Genomic DNA, 6,000 nt, shown 5'->3' on the forward strand with positions numbered 1-6,000 from the left:
ATTATTTATCTAGCCGCTTTACCTACGGAATTACTAGTATAACCTTTAGATTAGGACTTAGAGGTAGATACTTCTAATAAGATTATAGTCTTTATCCTACGTAAGGCCTTTAAAAAACTTACTAAGGTATATATTACTACTTACTTATCTTCGCGTAATAGCTAACTTATTATAGAAATCTCTTAGCGGTAATAAAACTAGCTAATATATAATATATATATTAGGCCTTAGTAACTTAGCTTATTATGCTATTATCCTAGTTTCTAAGGACTATTTTAATATTATATCTATAGAATCTTATAGCTCTTCACGTGATGCTTACTTAATTTAATATATAGGTATTAATTAAGCTACTAGTTATACTAAGTACTAGGATAATCTCTCTACTTATATCTTCTATAGTTACTATAAGTTACTAGGTTTCTTATAGGGTTATTACGCGAACTATATCTAGGGTACTAGTAACCTTAACTATACTATAAGCGACCTTACTAGTACTTATCCTCCTAATTAATATAAAAGATGTAAGGATAAGATATAGCCTAGAGAGTACCTTACTCTTCACTATATAATAGATAACTAGGTTAATAACTTTCTCTAGGGCTCTATTAAAGGTGTAATAAGGCCTAAACTTAAGAAGTTAGCTCTAATTCCTACTAAAGAGGAGGAAGAGGAGTAGGGGTATAAAAGATAAGGAATAAAATTAAAATAGGGGATAGGATAGATAAGGATAAATTAGTTTATATAGATAAGGGTTATTTACTATAGTATTAGAGGATTCTCTTTACTAGAGTATAGGCGGGTTAGTTATCTAATTACGTTTCTTCCTATAATTCTTATTAGAGGAAGGCTCTTTTCTACTTTTCTAGGTTCTTTAGTAGTCTAGGGGTAGAAGGATTAGTAGTATAGAAGTCCTCTACTTTTTAGGGGGCCCTAATAAAAGAACTTACTATATACTACTTATTATCTTAATTATATCCTACCTATTAAACCTAATACTTTAAAGTTCTATAAGTAACCTTACTTACGTAGATAAAGTTAACTTCCTATTCTTACTAGTTATTAATAATCTTAGGTTTTAGTTCTATGTATCTCTATTATAGTAATAGGTCTATAGCTACTTTATGTAGGTAATTAGTATAGAAAAGGTTTATCACCTTTATACTTTCTAGAAGATCTAGTTCATATAAATAATCTTTCATTCTAGTAACCTTAAATGGTCCTATATTAGGAGCATCTAATTTTAGATTTAGCTAGTCTATTATCTAGCTAGTCTTCTTAATGTAAATAAAGTCTCTAATGTTAAAGTTAGGTATATAATAGTATTTATTAGCTTATTAGTAGTTCTTTTCTTATAATTATTAAATTAATTTATAGGCGTACTTATAGGCCTCTTATCTTCTTTTTTAGAGAGACTAAGCTATAGACTGTGCTCTACCTTCTAGTAAAGTAATTATTATTATGTAAGTAGTCTAGTTATAATATATATATAGTAAGAAGCTAAGATCTATTTTAGCTAGTATAAGACCTATAGCCTTATATAGAAGGGTAGCCTAAGCTAGGTCCATTAATAGTAGAAGGTTAGACTAGTCATTTTAATAGTAATTAATAAAGGGTTATAGTTAGTATATAAGAACCTAATTAACTATCTTAGTAATTCCGTTTATCTAAGAGTAATAGGCTAAATTAAAGTGTTATTTAATACTAGTTAACTTATATAGCTCCCGTATAAAGGCTAAAATAAACTAAGGACCTTAATCTAATAGTATACTTTTAGGATTTCCGAAAATTTAGTAGACGTAATTGTAGAAAAGTTAAGATACTCCTTTAGCATGGATTTTCTTTATGTAAGGTAAACTAAAGGTTCTTTAGGATAACTAGTCTATAATAATAAGGATATAATTAAATCCCTTTTAGTCTTATAGTATCTCTTTAAAATCTATAGCTAGGTATTACTAGGGATAGTTAGGAATTAGTAGAGGATATAGAAGGCTAGGTATCTTATTAGTAAATTTATAGTTCTAGTAGTAAATATAGTAGTTTCAGCTATATCTCTTAATTATATAAGTCTAGCTAGGCTAGTAATAGTATTACTATACTAGCTTTTACATTTTATTAATTCTAGGATAGGTAGTAATATAAGTAGTATATATTACTTTAATTATTCTTATATGAAGGTTATCCTAGTTAGGAATAACTAATATGCTATAGTAAAGAAGTAATCCATCCTATAACTTCTAATATAATTTATTTTCCGGTTAAAGATAGGCTATTTCCCTCTATAGTTTAAGATCTAGGTTTTCTCTATTTACATAGAGGAGCTCATTAAGGAAAATTATTAGTAGAGAAACTTCTAGCTCTATCATCATAAGTAGGACTATCTAGGAAGTAGGAATGAGATACTACTCTTATACGGCCTTTAATTTCTCTTTTTAAGTCTTAAGTTACTCTTACTTTCTTATAAGAATATCTATAATAATATTTTCCTTTCCTAGTTAGTAGGTAAACTAGACTTAGTACTTAGTAAGTTACTTAGCCTATCTTACTTATTATGCGGATAATTAGTGCTTAGAAGTAAAGTGTTCTAATACTTAATAGTCTATAATTATAAGAAAAGGTTTATAAAGGCCTATAAGTATAGATCTCTATTCCTCTAGTCCTTATATAATAGCTAGGAGTTCTTTATTAGGTATTCCGTAGTAGAGTTTAGTATCTAATATTACCTTAGAATAAAAGGATACTAGTTTCTATTTATAATCTTTTTAATATTATAATAGGACTCCTATAACTACTCTATTACTTACATCTATTTCCGTATAAGTATCTAAAGTTAGATTATAGTTTATAAGTAGTAATTTACTATATATTAGTTTCTTAAGGTTCCTAAAAGATTCTTCCTTAACTAGTCTAAGTTATTACTACTTTACTTTTAAACATAGTTTCTCTAGTAGCTAGCTAATTCGTCCGTAGTTAGGAAGGAATCTCTAATAAAAGTTATAGAATCCTAAGAAAGACTAAAGAGATTAAAGGGTTATAGGTAATTACTAGGTATAAATAGGTTTAATTTTTTACGGGTCTATTAATATACCCTTAGTAGAGATAATGTATCCTAGAAATTTCGTGTAAGTAGTTAAGAACTTACTCTTTTTTATATTAGCTTATAGTCCCCCTCTACATAATTATTATAGAACTTTAATGATGTATTAAGTATAATTATATAGGTTTTTAGAAATAATAAGAATATCATCCATAAAAGTAATAATAAAATCATCTAAATAGTTAAATAGAACTTAGTTAATAAAATATTAAAAAGTAGTAGGCCTATTACTTAGCCTAAAAGGTAAAACGCGGTATTTAAATAATCTATATCTTATATAGAAGGTAGTATATTCTTTAGACTACTTTTAAAGGCGGATTTAATAGAAAGCTTATTAAATATCTAGTTTTATGTAGACTTTTCCCTTACCTACTCTCTATAAGAGTTCTAAGATAAGAGGTAAAGAATATAAGTCCTTCTTTATCTAATCATTTAACCATTAGTAGTTAATATAAATTCGCTAACCACCTCCGGGTTTTTTTACTACTAATACTAGAGAGGCGTAGGGTATATAGCTCTTAGTAATAAATCCTTTCTTTAAGTTCTCTTAGACGTATTCCTTTACTACGGCTAGCTATTCTAGGAACATCCTATAGAGGGGACTTATTAGTAAGCATAGAGAATCCTTATATATAAGAGAAATTTAATAATTAACTCCTATATAATAGGGTAGTAGCTAATTAGATTCTAGTTTTAAAAAGATGTCACGGTAGTTTTTATACTTAGAGGGTAAATAATTATTAAGATATTTATTAAAAGCTTCATCTTTATTAGCTTTATTAATATTATTAAGTATAATAGAATAGAGGTTTACTACTTCCGTTAGTATTTTTATAGGTAGGTTAATTTCTATAAGAAAGGTGAAAAAGGTTTCTTAATTATTAACTTTAATATTATTAGAGATGTATATTAAAGAAACTAATTAGTTTATCCGTAGATCTTTACTTTATGTAGATAATTTTAGAACTTTTAAAAGATTTAAAAAAGAAATTTAGTCCGGAGGATCTAACTAAATGAGTTATTAGTTATAGTAATCTAGAAGAATATGATAATATATAAGGAACTAGCAGCCTAGAATAATATTATAGCGCCTAATATCTAGTATAAAGGCGTATATTATAACTAGCTAATATTAGAAACGGAATTATAATTAATAAATAAAATTAAGTTACTTATTTATGCGTTAGTTAAACCTAGAGACTTTAAGGTTCCTACTAGTAATCTTTCTTTTCTTAATCCCTAATTCCCTAAGTTATAGAAGAAGTTAAGGATGAATAAAGCTAGATCTATTTATACTAGTATTAACTAGGGCATAAATAGGTATAGCACGACTACTAGCTATAATTATAGTTTATATAGTAAACGGGTATCCTCTAATAAGGTCATAAATATTTACCTATAAATTAGTAATTTATAGAGCTCTAAGCTTATATCTTAGGGAGGAGACTTCCCCTAAGACTTATTATTTTCTAATAAAGAAGAGTATAGTTCTAATATTATACGCTCTTCTCCTTCTTCTTCTATTATAGTATTAACTATCTTTACTTTAGTTTCTAGGCACTATTAGATAAGGTGTCTAAACTTTCTATATTAATAGTAGGGTCTAATATTACCTTAGAGTTCCGCTTTTCCTTTATATATTAGATTTTCCGTTATCATATAAGGAGTAGGTCTCTATAATAATCTTAAAAAAGGCTACTCTCTTAAACTTCTACCTATTAAAAGAGTAGATTTACCTACTTATTCCTATTATTATTTCTTTATATAGTCTTCCTAGGATGATAAAGATATATTTCTACTATTTTAATACTTAATTATACTTCATATAATAGGGTATACCTTTTAAAGGTATTCTTTAAATAAGATAGAGTTATCTTATTTAATTCCTACTAAATGAGTTTATAGTAGGGGATCTAATAAAGAGTGAAAATCCTCTTTCTATTATTCGTATAGAAGATTAGCCTCTAAAGCTAGGTATATAAACTCTAACTAGAACTTCTAAAGATCTATAGGAATTTTATAATAAAGGTCCTTTAGCTTCTTCTTTATATCCTTTTACTAATACGGATTCTTAAATACTTAAGCTAGTAATATAAGTCGGTATTAAGAACTAGATTATCTATCTTTATGTAAGTACATAAAAATAGTACTAGATACTATACTACCTTACCCTATATCCTTAAGAGGATGTAACTTATAATAGCTTCCTTAGTATTTATAGTAGTACCTCTTTTAAAGTAGTCTTTATTACTACGGATTTTATTATTTATAAGTAGCTACTAATACTTATATGTAGGGTTTTAGCCGTTTATTAATTTAGGTAGGTTAGGTACTCTTAGTATATATTTCTTCTTCTTCTAGGATCTATTCTCTTCTAAATACTATAAACTTATTAACTTAATAGTATCTTTACGCGATATCGTTTAATGACTTATAATTCTTTCTACTAAGTTAAGGATAACTTATTTAAGAGTCTTAATTTATATCTTTATATAAATAGTAATATCCTATGTTTATCCCTTTATGAGGGGGGTAATCTTAGATTAATAGTTATTAGCTTCTTCTAGTAGAATATGCCTAAAAGCTTCTTTAACCTAAAATTATATTACGTAAAAAAGACCTTTCTCTTATACTTATATATTAAGCTTAACCGGTAATAGGGAGTAAAAAGATTATAATAAGAAGGGGAATACCTATCCTCTTCCTTCCTTAGATTTATAAGGTAATTTAGTACCTTTATGTAAGGGTATTTATTATTAACTACTAGACTCCTCTTAAGTACTAGTTATATAGGCTTAATTCTTAGCTATACTATCTACGCATAGAATAGTCTTCTACTTTCTTATAAGTAGGTATAGGGAGGATACCTCCTTAATATTAGTACGCTATACTATAGCCTTATA

Source organism: Phyllosticta citriasiana (assembly GCF_038021145.1).
Source record: "Phyllosticta citriasiana strain CBS 120426 chromosome Unknown IWZ02scaffold_10, whole genome shotgun sequence".
Taxonomy (NCBI): Eukaryota; Fungi; Ascomycota; class Dothideomycetes; order Botryosphaeriales; family Phyllostictaceae; genus Phyllosticta; species Phyllosticta citriasiana.